At 42.4% G+C, this 14,982-nt stretch overlaps 1 pseudogene; it reads right to left on the bottom strand.

Annotated features, from left to right (window-relative positions):
• Nucleotides 1-805: 805 nt before the first annotated feature.
• LOC123428880 overlaps nucleotides 806-14,982 on the bottom strand; it is a 34,468-nt pseudogene continuing 20,291 nt past the window's right edge.

Raw genomic sequence — 14,982 nt, forward strand, 5'->3', positions numbered from 1 at the left:
GGGGCTCGCCGCGGGGAGGGGCTCTCGCGGGGGGTGGGTCACCGCAGGGGTGGGTCGCTGCGGGGGTGGGTCGCCGCGGGGGTGGGTCACCGCGGGGAGGGGCTCTCGCGGGGAGGGGCTCGCCGCGGGGAGGGGCTCTCGCGGGGAAGGGGTCGCCGTGGGGTGAGGAGAGAGACAGTGGCCGGGGGGAGAGAGAGACAGTGAGCGAGGAGGGGGTTAACGGCCGTTATAGGGCGGCCCCTTTGTCGTCCGCCCCCCGACGACAAAGGGCCCCATGGCAGACGGCAAAGGCCCCCGGATGTTGGACACGGCAGGCATGGGACCCACCCGTCCTCTTTGCCGTCTGCCCTGGGTCTCTTTGCCGTCCGCTGGCAGACGGCAAAGGGCCGACACATGGCAAATAGTATTTTTGCCATGTGTCAGCCCTTTGCCGTCTGCCTTGTGTCAACTGATGGCAAAGAGGTTCTTTGACATCAGCCAGCAGACGGCAAAGCACTGGCTGACGGCAAAGAACTGGATTCCAGTAGTGAGAGTTGTTTGAATTAGCTACATCATGTAATAATATCAATGGGGATCTTGGGCTCTTGGCAGCCATGGCGGGCATCGTCGAATCGGAGGGCATGGTATGGTCGTCTAGAGCTACGGTTCTTCGGCCAGGATGACTAGGCGGAGTGGCGGACATCTTAGCGCTGACGTGGATATATCTCTCCCTAATAATAAAGCAAATAGGGTTTCTGGTCGTCCGTCATGGCATTTTTGCAAAAAGGCCCTTCCATTTTCTGTTAATAAACCCGCAGTCCTTTCTTTAGTGAGGAAAACGTTTCACTTTTATGATTAAGACCCTATATGTTTTCTTTGGCTGGTGTCGCCGCTGCTGTAGTTCCTCGGCGACCGGGCGAGGTCCTTCGCGGACGACCTCGCGCGCTACCTCCCGGGAGGAGCGGGGGACGCGCCCGCCGACCTCGCGCGCCTCTCCGACAAGCTCCTCCGTCTCAAGGTGACCGCCGCCGATGTCGAGCACGCCCGGCGCCGCCCCTCCGACCCCACCCTCGCCGCCTGGATCCACCGCCTCAGGGACATGGCCCACGACGCCGACGACCTCCTCGACGACATCCACTACGGCCGCCTCGCCGACTCCCTTCATGAAAAACAGGTGGCTTGTACCCTTTTTTGAACCATGGATCTTTTAATAGTTGAGGGGTAGTTATACGCTCGTCAACGACAATGAGGAACCGAGTAAGAAACAACTCCATAAGTAATGTAGTCATAGACCAAAAAACTGCAGAACCACCACTTGGGAGCGGTTTTGCTGACCTTTTGGCGGACTAATCTCAAATTTCAGAAATGGAATATTAAGTAAAAAATATTACAGTTGACGCATTAGGATCCAGAATCCTGGGAATCAGTCTTTTAGCTCCATGAGAAAACCAAGAGGGACAAGTAAACTCAGCTCCAGAGATTTGTCAAGCGAAAGAGGGTAAATGCAAATATACATACAGTAATATCGGCACTTATGTATTTACTTATTCCTTCTATATTACCTTTTTATAAAGGGCTGAGACGTTGTCATCCTCAAAAGGCAGATATCCAGCAAGCATCACAAAAAGAATTACCCCACAAGACCAAAGGTCTGCAAACGCACCATCAGAGCCCTTATCTTCAATAACCTGGATATTGGGTAGCATTAGAATATAAGCATGTTCATTCCTGGTTAAAACAGAATCACTACAAATGTATAAGGAGCAGTTACCTCAGGAGCAACATAGTTCGGTGTCCCACAGGTAGTATGTAGTAACCCATCAGCCTGTTGAGTTGAAGTAATCAGAGGTTATAGTTTAATATGTTAGATGGCATCAACAGAAACTACAAAAATGCAATGCCTCGTGTGATCTTCAAGATTGTTTATGTGTTATTACCTTCGCCTGCTCAGATATCGCACTCAAGCCAAAGTCTGAGACTTTGAGGTTCCCAGCAGTATCAAGCAATAAATTCTCTAGCTGCCATACATAAAACATCCATTTGTCAGTTTCATGTTTTGCTAGACCAGATACTTAAACTGGAACCAAGGGGTTGAGTGGTTGGTGTTGTACCTTCAGATCTCGGTGGTATACACCCGTGCTACACTAGTGGGGACGGGGCCTATAGTCCCGGCCCGTAAGGGGCTTTAGTCCCGGTTCACCAACCGGGACCAAAGGGGCGGGACTAAAGGCCTAACCTTTAGTCCCGGCCCTGTTCCAAGCCGGGACCAAAGGTGCTCCACGTGGGCGCCTCGAAGTGCCCTCAGGGGCAGGCCCTTTAGTCCCGGGTCTTAACACGGACCGGGACTAAAGAGTTTCTGCAGATTTTGTTTATTTTAGGGTTTTAGGGTTTAGGTGTTCGGGAGATTAACGTGATGCCTCGTTTGGTGTTCGGGAATTAGTTTTCATATAATTCTAAATATACATGTTTATGCATATATATATAAGATTAACTTATCTTACAAGCGAGCATATATATATACAATTATATGGAGATCTGAATTATCGGGACTAGAGCCCGTCTATTCAATTACATGGACCAACATCAGTAATGGCCCCTAGCTACACTAAATCGTCCTTTGTCATCTATAGCTTCCGTCCTCAGAAAGGTCGCAAGCTCCTCTGCAACAGCAATCGCGCGTTGCTCTGGTAGGACCTTCTCCCTCATGGCCGTGTACTATATAAGAAGAGGACATCAATATGAATATCAATCATGATAACAAAGAATGACGGGTAAAAATAGAGGTGTGAATGTTCATTGCTTACGTCGTATCTGTAATCCTTGTGCTCAGAGGTAAACGTGCGAATGGTCTCGCAAACATAGTATCCGCATAGATGCGTCCCCCGTGGCTATTGGTCGCACTTTACGAGAATAGAATATATATAATCAAAATAATAATCTAGCATCATAAATGTATTGAAAATAGAAGTATATCATACTACTACTTACCTGAGCCGCTCTAAAGGTCAGCTTCTCGGGCTCGATACTGGGAGTCACGCACTTGAACCGCTTCCAAACCCTGCCCGACAAGGAAAATGATTTGCTAAGTTTTTCATTAATTGATATATCAGAAAATCATCGAAAGAGACCGATAGAGCGCAAGAATGATTGAAATTACCCTTGGAGCATGTCCTGTAGGCTTTGGAACTGTCCCAAGGGTCTCGATAATGGGTCGAAGGCATCAACTCTTCCCTTATCAATTTGAATGTCCAACAGAATCCAATGGAAGCTGCACATGTGTATATATATATATATATATATATATATATATATATATATGTATGTATGTGTGTGTGTGTGTGAGAGAGTAACTTATCAATTACACTTATAAGTGAATGGACACAACAGAGTAAAGACCCTCACTTGAAGTTGTATGGAAATAGTATGTGGTCACAGAAATTTTGATCTGTTAGAAACCTTAGAAGGTTTTCCTCCGTCTCCTTGGGTTTATCAGTTAGCGTCGCTATATGTATTTTATCTGGGTCAATAAACCCAATATTTAGGATGTTCCTACTTTTACATTCCAGAATCTTCATTCTGCATAATAGAGTACAAGTTATATGTAGACAATGAATTGAAATAACTATACAAGTTATATGTAGACAACAAATTGAAAAACTTACAGACAATAGCAACTCATAAGCGATTTGTCGAGGGCGTCGGCATTGTACATCTGGAAGAGTTCATCAAAGTCGATATGGATTTCTTCGGGGCGGCCGTAGTACTCCCATGGGACACTCGCCACGATCATCGTTCTCCCATTCTTTGATTCACTTTAGTACCATGTATGCAAGTAACGCATATTTGTTGGGAGATCATCTTTGCTAACCAAAGGCGCTCCCATGACAAACTGTGGCTTAGGGGCTACCACAGCCTTGGGTAACCTGTCGTCTTGGGAAGCCAGAACGTCTTCAACCGGGATACCCCATTCATCCGCCCACTTCTTTTCTAATTCCAAATCTTGCCCCTGCACCAGAGGGGGAACATTCTCGGCTAACAACCTCAGGGGTGGGATCGACTGTTTGGCCTGTTATCCAAGCTGAGGAAGGTCTAATCTTTTTTTGCTTGTAGTTGAACTTGATTTGCTCCCACTTGCACTTGCACATGATCTGCTCTTTTTCCCTTCCTTCTGCAATGTGCGTGTATAGTCATCAGGCTTATGATGTAAGTCACACTGTGATGGAAGGGTCGTGAAGTATTTTGCAAATGCTATTTGCTTCTTGGTGTATTCCGGGCGGGGCTCGGGTTCCTTCTTTTTCATCTGCGCATCATGATGTTCCTTTGCTATCCTCGCGTTTTCCTCGGCGGTACGATCATAAGGTCTGATAGGAAGATTAGCATGAGGTACCTTTGGGAGGGGCGACAGTTTGCGCTTTGGGGAGCTGTGTCGCTTAGAAATCATCGACGAAGCGTTCTTGCTGGCACGATTCCGCTTAGTATCCGGAGCGGGTGGCGGCAGAGACGGACGACCCAAGTCCGGCGGCGGTGATCGAGATGGACTCGTGTTGTGCTAGTCGTCGTCATGTGGAGGGCTTGGAGGTGATGGAGGTGTAGGTGACCTGCGACGACTCGGAGGCTGTGTTGTCCTTGGGGCCGAGCCTGGAAGCTTGATCTAGTTCTTGTCCCATAGGATGACTCCACCCAGTACTTCTCCGAGTGTCCTCTCATCTTCGGGTCCAGCTATGTCGAGCTCCATATCATGAAACCATGCCATGATTTCATCCACCCCGACTTTAGCAAAGCCAGCTGGAATCTCACGGCCATGCGAGCGTGCATCAGGGCCAGAAGGTAAAGCTTGTCCGACGGCCACCTTCATGGATATGTTCTTGAATTTCTGATGGAGTTCACATGATGTTGACTCCTTGATTCCATCCACGGGGTAGCCGGGACCGCCCTCTATCATTCTTCGTGCATCGTCGGGCGGCGCCTCAGATTCAGCCACGCTGCTTTTCCGCTTAGATGGGGCGCCGGTAATATCGAGTGCAGGATCTTCCTGGCGCGCTACTCCTCTAAACTCATCAATTTGCTTATTTTTCTCGTTAATCCTGGCAAGCAACTGGTTGAACTTGTCATTCTCCTCATCCTGCTGTCACTTCTTTGCTCTCGCTCGGCTTCTGTAAGTGTCTTGGTCTCTGGCAAACCCAAGCCACCACGGGTAAGAAGGACCGAAGCCTCGCGTTCGTCCTCCATGTTCGTCATTGCCGAGGACCAGTGTGAGCAAATCTTTCTCTCTATCTGCAGTGAACTGTCTTTTTCCCTCCTTAATTTCTTTCACTATCTTTTTCCAATTCTCCCTGGGTATCCTAAGACCGTCACTGCAGATGAGGTCCCATGTTTCTTCGTCGTACGAACCACCATGCGCAAGGAACCAATTTCTTGCTCTCAATTCCCACTCATCACGGAGTGGTTCAGTTATGATGCCTTTAGCTAGCAGATCTTGCTCTTTCTTATCCCACTTTGGGATGGCAGTCTCATAGCCCCCTAGCCCGAGTGTGTGGTGATATTTCTTCTTGTCGGCATTTTTCTTGTTCTTTTCTGATAATGCCTTGGCATCTTCTGACTCCTTCTACTCTTGAAATGCCTTCCAGTGATTCGCCTGCTTGGCTAGATCCCCCTCGAATACTGGCACTTTCTTTGTCTTCAGATAGTTTTTCCATAGCTTCTTCTTCCAGCTACGGAACAGTTCGGCCATCTTCTTTAGAGTCCACTGCTTGACTTTGGCCCTCAGTTTTTTTTGCGGCGTCTTCATTCTCACATTCTGGCAGGTTGAAATGTGACATGAGATCATTCCAAAGATTATCTTTGTACCTTTCGGCGACATAGTCACTATCGGCTACCCCTTTGCGCTTGTTTCACTCCCGAACGCTGATCGGGACGTGATCCCTAACGAGAACTCCGCATTGCTTCTTGAATGTGTCAGCAGCATTCTTAGGAAGCTTGGGTTCGCCCGTAGGCAATATCACCTCAAAGGTGTAATGCGTCCGTGCATCCAACTTTTTAGTCGGGCCTCGTTTCATAGCTTTGCTCGATGTGGAGGCCTAAGAGGGAGAAACATTCGTCAAATGAATGTATATGTATACAATATAGAGCTATCTCCAATATTTTTCACATATTACAAGTGATTGTCGAACTTCATATGTATACCTCGCCGGACTTTATTATTTCTCCACCGGCTTCTCCATCAGTGGAGCTATCACCTTCTCCATCATTGGACCTATCTCCTTCCCCATCGGCTTCATCTTCGTGTCGGTCGACCTCCATTCCATATTCAGAGGGGTTTAGATATGACGATGGAGATTCAGCTGGTTCAACGTCGGGGTCGTCTTTCATTATATCTTCGAGAAGTTCTTCCTCTTCGAGGTTCCTGATATGTGGATCCATAGTTCTGCAAAAAACGGACATTTGATTAACTAATAAACTAACAAACTATATAAGAGGGGTTGGAAACTTCGAAGTGTCGTTTTATATAGGAGGACCTTTAGTCCCGGGTCTTGGCTAGAACCTAAACTCTAAAATATGTCTAACGGATTCTCTTAACCTTTAAGGATTTAACAAAATGGCGACATTCTAGATGTGTAGAAAATGATCCTATTTTTCCTGATCTCATCTACCCTTCTATATGTCACATTGTCTAGTGTCAAAGGACTTTGTTGAACTTTGTACCAAAAAAGAATTATTCTATCAGGAACTCCATTCCAAAACAACTTTAGTCCCGGGTCGTGGCTCCACCCGGGACTCCTAGATTTCTGCATAGTATTCAAAGTAGGAGTACTTTTCCAATTTGAGCATTCAATAAGCAAAACCAAATCGTAAAATAAAGTAGTATTCAAATTAGCATGCATTCAATTATAAGCAAAACTACATCATCTCTTCTTTCCGTACATCGTCGAATATTATCACTAATACTCCTCGAATACTATCATACATATGGCATCACTAATACAGCTAGAACCGTAGCGCCCGACGGGTATCGTCGCGGGCGGTGGACACCCAAAGAGAAGGAACCATCACAGGATCATAGCTCCAGTGAGATCCCTGAAGAACCTGCCAGGTATGCTCGAACCTGCCCTCCAACGCAACCATGTAGCGACGGACGTGCTCATCCTCCTCGCTGACACGGTGACGTACCACCTCCACGGTGTCCGGAAGCCTCGGCACCGTCACTGGCCCACGCGACCGCCACCAAACAAGGATCGGGTCAACAACGGGCTGGCTCCTCACCAACCTACGCCCCGGGAAGGTAGCACCTCCCAATACGAGCCGGGCGGAGCCCAGTCCCGGACATGGCCCCTCTGATCAAGCAGGTGAACTTCGCCGAGTCGACGACAAGGATGCAGGATAGGCATCGTAAAATGAACTAAAAAAATAAACTAGTTCTATTAATTTTCTTGCTAAAAATAAACTAATTAAATGACAAAAAAAATCTTCTTCTCCTCCTCTTCTTCTTCCTTTTCTTCTCCTCTTCTTCTACTCCTCCTCCTCTTCTTCTACTTCTCCTCCCTTCTTCTTCTACTTCTCCTCCTCACCGGCACGACGGCGGCGGTGGCATCATATTTTCTTCTCCTCCTCTTCTTATTTTCCTTTTTCCTAATCTTATTTTCTTATTTTTGTTCATCTTTCTTCTTCTTGTAACCCTAACCTAATTCTAAATATTACTAACCCTAATAATCTAGCACAAACCTAATAACAATAGTAATTAAATGACAAAAAAAAAATCTTCTTCTCCTCCTCTTCTTCTTCCTTTTCTTCTCCTCTTCTTCTACTCCTCCTCCTCTTCTTCTACTTCTCCTCCTCCTCTTCTTCTACTTCTCCTCCTCACCGGCACGACGGCGGCGGTGGCGTCGTCTTTTCTTCTCCTCCTCCTCTTATTTTCCTTTTTCCTAATCTTATTTTCTTATTTTTGTTCATCTTTCTTCTTATTGTAACCCTAACCTAATTCTAAATATCACTAACCCTAATAATCTAGCACAAACCTAATAACAATAGGAATTAAATGACAAAAAAAATATTTTCTTCTTTTCTTCTCCTTTTTCTTATTTTCTTCTCCTTTTTCTTCTTTTCTTCTCCTCCTCACCGGCACGACGGCAGCGGTGGCGTCCCCGCCGGCGGCTCGTCCTTCGGGTTCGGCATGGGGAGGAGGGGGCGGGGGGCTTACCGGCCGGAGTGGGAGGGCGAGGAGGACGGCAGGGGGCGGAGGACGGCACGGCGACGGCGAGGAGGACGACAGGCGGCGGCGAGGAGGACGGCGGGCAGCCTGGCGGCTTCGAGTTCGTCCGGTGTCGCGCCGGGCAGGAGAGGCGAGCGAGAGGAAGAAGAGAATGAAATGGCGTTTGGATTTTGGATTTTTCGTCGGGGCCGTATATATAGTAGGATCTTTAGTCCCGGTTCGGGGCTCGAACCGGGACTAAAGACACCCTTTAGTCCCGGGTGGAGCCACGACCCGAGACTAAAGACCCTTTTTCGACAGACCAAAAGGCGGGAAGCACGAGCCTTTAGTTCCGGGTCGGGGCTCGAGCCGGGACTAAAGACACCCTTTACTCCCGGGTCTAGCCACGACCCGGGGCTAAAGACCCCTTTTCGGCACGCGGCAGGTGAGGGGCTTTAGTCCCGGGTCATGGCTCCACCCGGGACTAAAGCCCCTCCGGTGGCTGCACGATAAGTTTAGTCCCACCTCGCCCAGCGAGGGACACTGACACTAGTTTACAAACCCCGTCGCAGCATCTCCATCGAGCTCCTCTCTAAAGCAGGCTTACGGGCCCAAACAGACTGTAAATTTAAAAATTGAAACTATATTCGAAATTATGGAGAAAAATCAACCAGAATTCAAAGTGAGGTCACTTTGAATTTAGGTTGAATTTTCTCTACAAATTCTCATATAGTTTCAATTTTTTTCTATTTTCAAAATAAATTATTTTGACTATCCGAACTATTAACTATTTTGTTATTTTCAATTAAAAACTATGTTTATTAAAAATTCTTTTTGTATATTTGAGAATTTGACAAAACTATGAAAATGAAAAGTGTTTGAAATTGAATAAATAATTCAAAACTATTTTCTATTTTCAAAATTAATTATTTTGACTATCCAAACTATTAACTATTTTCTTATTTTCAATTAAAAACTATGTTTATTAAAATTCTTTTTGCATATTTGAGAATTTGACAAAACTATGAAAATGAAAAGTGTTTGAAATTGAATAAATAATTCTAAACTATTTTCTATTTTCAAAATTAATTATTTTGACTATCCAAACTATTAACTATTTTCTTATTTTCAATTAAAAACTATGTTTATTAAAATTCTTTTTGCATATTTGAGAATTTGACAAAACTATGATAATGAAAAGTGTTTGAAATTGAATAAATAATTCAAAACTATTTTCTATTTTCAAAATTAATTATTTTGACTATCCAAACTATTAACTATTTTTTTATTTGCAATTAAAAACTATGTTTATTAAAATTCTTTTTCCATATTTGAGAATTTGACAAAACTATGAAAATGAAAAGTGTTTGAAATTGAATAAATAATTCAAAACTATTTTCTATTTTCAGAATTAATTATTTTGACTATCCAAACTATTAACTATTTTGTTATTTTCAATTAAAAACTATGTTTATTAAAATTCTTTTTGCATATTTGAGAATTTGACAAAACTATGAAAATGAAAAGTGTTTGAAATTGAATAAATAATTCAAAACTATTTTCTATTTTCAAAATTAATTATTTTGACTATCCAAACTATTAACTATTTTCTTATTTTCAATTAAAAACTATGTTTATTAAATATCTTTTTTCATATTTGAGAATTTGACAAAACTATGAAAATGAAAAGTGTTTGAAATTGAATAAATAATTCAAAACTATTTTCTATTTTCAAAATTAATTATTTTGACTATCCAAACTATTAACTATTTTGTTATTTTCAATTAAAAACTACGTTTATTAAAATTCTTTTTGCATATTTGAGAATTTGACAAAACTATGATAATGAAAAGTGTTTGAAATTGAATAAATAATTCAAAACTATTTTCTATTTTCAAAATTAATTATTTTGACTATCCAAATTATTAACTATTTTGTTATTTTCAATTAAACGATGTATCAGGGTTTCGAACGAGAACTCATCTCTTACAAAGGGATTTCATTTTTTTGAACTTATTTAAACTCCATACTTTTTGTGTGTTCAAAATGCACCATTCAAAGGCACATCACAAAATTTCAACAATTTCTGACTTCATTTGGTATTTTTCGTGCATTTACTTATTTTTTGAGCTAGTTGACCCTAAATTGAAAAGCACTACAAATGAACTCTGAAAATGTTGAAAGTTGCATGCTATCATCATTTCACCCACATAGCATGTGTTAAAAAGTTGAGAGGGCTACGACAAAAACTGGATGCACTTCGTGTACAAAACGGACAATCTCTCGAAGTATCAGCGTTTCGAACGAGAACTCATCTCTTACAAAGGGATTTCATTTTTTTGAACTTATTTGAACTCCATACTTTTTGTGTGTTCGAAATGAACCATTCAAAGTAACATCAGAAAATTTCAACAATTTCTGACTTCATTTGGTATTTTTCGTGCATTTACTTTTTTTTTTGACCTAGTTGACCCTAAAATTGAAAAGCACTACAAATGAACTCTGAAAATGTTGAAAGTTGGCATGATATCATCATTTCACCCACATAGCATGTGTTAAAAAGTTGAGAGGGCTACGACAAAAACTGGTTGCACTTCGTGTACAAAACGGACAATCTCTCTCGAAGTATCAGCGTTTCGAACGAGAACTCATCTCTTACAAAGGGATTTCTTTTTTTTGAACTTATTCGAACTCCATACTTTTTGTGTGTTTAAAATGCACCATTAAATGGCACATCACAAAATTTCAACAATTTCTGACTTCATTTGGTATTTTTCGTGCATTTACTTATTTTTTTTGAGCTAGTTGACCCTAAAATTGAAAAGCACTACAAATGAACTCTGAAAATGTTGAAAGTTGGCATGCTATCATAATTTCACCCACATAGCATGTGTTAGAAAGTTGAGAGGGCTACGACAAAAACTGGATGCACTTCGTGTACAAAACGGACAATCTCTCTCGAAGTATGAGCGTTTCGAACGAGAATTCATCTCTTACAAAGGGATTTCATTTTTTTGAACTTATTTGAACTCCATACTTTTTGTGTGTTCAAAATGCATCATTCAAAGGCACATCACAAAATTTCAACAATTTCTGACTTCATTTGGTATTTTTCGTGCATTTACTTATTTTTTTAAGCTAGTTGACCCTAAAATTGAAAAGGACTACAAATGAACTCTGAAAATGTTGAAAGTTGGCATGCTATCATCATTTCACCCACATAGCATATGTTAAAAAGTTGAGAGGGCTACGACAAAAACTGGATGCACTTCTTGTACAAAACGGACAATCTCTCTCGAAATATCAGCGTTTCGAACGAGAACTCATCTCTTACAAAGGGATTTCATTTTTTTGAACTTATTTGAACTCCATACTTTTTGTGTGTTCAAAATGAACCATTCAAAGGCACATCACAAAATTTCTACAATTTATGACTTCATTTGTTATTTTTCGTGCATTTACTTTTTTTGAGCTAGTTGACCCTAAAATTGAAAAGCACTACAAATGAACTCTGAAAATGTTGAAAGTTGGCATGCTATCATCATTTCACCCACATAGCATGTGTTAAAAAGTTGAGAGGGCTACGACAAAAACTGGATGCACTTCGTGTACAAAACGGACAATCTCTCTCGAAGTATCAGCGTTTCGAACGAGAACTCATCTCTTACAAAAGGGATTTCATTTTTTTGAACCTATTTGAACTATGTACTTTTTGTGTGTTCAAAATGCACCATTAAAAGGCACATCACAAAATTTCAACAATTTCTGACTTCATTTGGTATTTTTCGTGCATTTACTTATTTTTTAAAGTTGACCCAAAATTTAAAAGCACTACAAATGAACTCTGAAAATGTTGAAAGTTGGCATGCTATCATCATTTCACCCACATAGCATGTGTTAAAAAGTTGAGAGGGCTACGACAAAAACTGGATGCACTTCGTGTACAAAACGGACAATCTCACTCGAAGTATCAGCGTTTCGAACGAGAACTCATCTCTTACAAAGGGATTTCATTTTTTTGAACTTATTTGAACTCCATACTTTTTGTGTGTTCAAAATGAACCATCCAAAGGCACATCACAAAACTTTAACAATTTCTGACTTCATTTGGTATTTTTCGTGCATTTACTTTTTTTTTGAGCTAGTTGACCCTAAAATTGAAAAGCACTACAAATAAACTTTGAAAATGTTGAAAGTTGGCATGCTATTATCATTTCACCCACATAGTATGTGTTAAAAAGTTGAGAGGGCTACGACAAAAACTCGATGCACTTCGTGTACAAAACGAACAATCTCTCTCGAAGTATCAGCGTTTCGAACGAGAACTCATCTCTTACAAAGGTTTATCGAAATTCTTTTTGCATATTTGAGAATTTGACAAAACTATGAAAATGAAAAGTGTTTGAAATTGAATAAATAATTCAAAACTAAAAGGTTTAGTACATTCGATACATGCATTACATAAAAGGTTTAATACATTATTACATTATTGCACAAATATTCCTACCTATTATTTTTGTTTTCTTCTGGGTCGTAGCCATGGAGAATCTTCATCATTTAGTACGATGCTTGGGTCAGTTTTCACTTTGAAGGGCGGAATTTCATGAAACTTATTATAATCTAGTGACATGTCTGTCTTGTCATCTACTCCCACGATGTTTCTTTTCCCTGAAAGAACTATGTGGCGTTTTGGCTCATCGGACGATATCTTCTTTTGCTGATTTCTTTTTCTCGTTTTTGTAGACATGTCCTTCACATAGAAAACCTGAGCGACATCATTGTCTAGGACAAATGGTTCGTCCATGTACGCAAGATTGTTGAGATCCACTGTTGTCATGCCGTACTTTTGGTCTACAACTACCCCGCCTCTTGTCAGCTTCACCCATTTGCACCGAAATAAAGGGATCTTAAAAGTAGGTCCATAGTCAGGTTCCCATATCTCCTCTATGTACCCGTAATATGTTTCCAAACAGTTCCCATTCTCGTCTGTTGCATCAAAGCGGACACCACTATTTTGGTTGGTGCTCTTTTTATCTTGGGCAACCGTGTAAAATGTATTCCCATTTATCTCATACCCTTGGAAAGTACATATAGTCGAAGATGGTGGCCTGGCCAAACAGTACAGCTGATCTCCAACGGTGTCGTCATTCATGAGATGTGTCTGCAACCAACTGCAGAAAGTCTTCTCGTGTTCCCCTTTAATCCAAGAGTCAACCTTCCCCAGGTTTTCGGAGCGTAGAATATTCTTGTGTCTCACGATATACGGAGCCACCACGGTGGAATTGTGTAGAACTGTGTAGTGTGCTTGAGAGAAAGAATGCCCATCCATACATACTTTTGCTTTCCTTCCTAGTGTGCCTTTTCCTGTCAGCCTACCCTCATACCGAGGTTCAGGAACACCAATCGGCTTAAGGTCAAGAAGAAAGTCCACACAAAACTCAATGACCTCCTCTGTTCCATAGCCCTTGGAGATGCTTCCTTCTGGCCTAGCACGGTTACGAACATATTTCTTTAAGACTCCCATGAACCTCTCGAAGGGGAACATATTGTGTAGAAACACAGGACCGAGAATTCTAATCTCTTCGACTAGGTGAACTAGGAGGTGTGTCATTATATTGAAGAAGGATGGCGGGAACAACAACTCAAAGCTGACCAGACATTGGACCACATCAATCTGTAACCCTGATAGACTTTCTCGATCGATTACCTTCTGAGAAATTGCATTGAGGAATGCACATACCTTCACAATTGCCAGGCGAACATTTTCCGGTAGAATTCCCCTCAATGCAACCGGAAGCAATTGCGTCATAAGCACGTGGCAGTCATGAGACTTTAGGTTTTGGAATTTTTTGTCTTTCATATTTACGATTCCCTTTATTTCGACGAGAAGCCAGTCGGGACCTTGATACTGAAAAGGACTTCAAAGAAGATTTCCTTCTCTTCCTTAGTAAGAGCGTAGCTGGCACGCCCTTGAAACTGCATTGGATGCATGCCATCTCTTCCTTTATGACGTTCCTGGTCCTCCCGTGCTTCCGGTGTATCTTTTGACTTCCCATACAAGCCCAGGAAGCCTAGAATATTCACGCAGAGATTCTTCGTCAGGTGCATCACGTCGATTGCCGAGCGGACCTCATGGACTTCCCAGTAGGGTAGCTCCCAAAATATAGATTTCTTCTTCCACATGGGTACGCGCTTATCAGGGCCGTTAGGAACAGGTTGGCTGCCAGGACCCTTTCCAAAGATTACTTTTAAATCTTTGACCATATCAAATTCTTCAGCACCAGTACGGATGACAGGCTTCCCCCGGGGTTCTGCCTTGCCATTGAAATGCTTGCCTTTTTTCTATAAGGGATGCTTGGGTGGAAGAAAACGACGATTGTACAGGTACACATTCTTCCTACATTTGTCCAGATATATACTTTATGTCTGATCCAAACAGTGTGTGCATGCATTGTATCCCTTGTTTGACTGTCCTGAAATGTCACTAAGAGCAGGCCAATCATTGATGGTTACGAAAAGCAACACTCGAAGGTCAAATTCCTCTTGTTTGTGCTCGTCCCACACACGTACACCTGGTTCGTCCCACAGCTGTAAAAGTTCATCAACTAATGGCCTTAGGTACACATCAATATCGTTGCCGGGTTGCTTTGGACCTTGGATAAGCACTGGCATCATAATGAACTTCCGCTTCATGCACAACCAAGGAGGAAGGTTGTAGATACATAGAGTAACGGGCCAGGTGCTGTGACTGCAACTCTGCTCCCCAAAAGGATTCATGCCATCTGTACTCAGACCAAACCATAAGTTCCTTGCGTCAC

The sequence above is a fragment of the Hordeum vulgare genome, chromosome 2H (genome assembly GCF_904849725.1).
Source record: "Hordeum vulgare subsp. vulgare chromosome 2H, MorexV3_pseudomolecules_assembly, whole genome shotgun sequence".
NCBI classification, from domain to species: Eukaryota; Viridiplantae; Streptophyta; class Magnoliopsida; order Poales; family Poaceae; genus Hordeum; species Hordeum vulgare.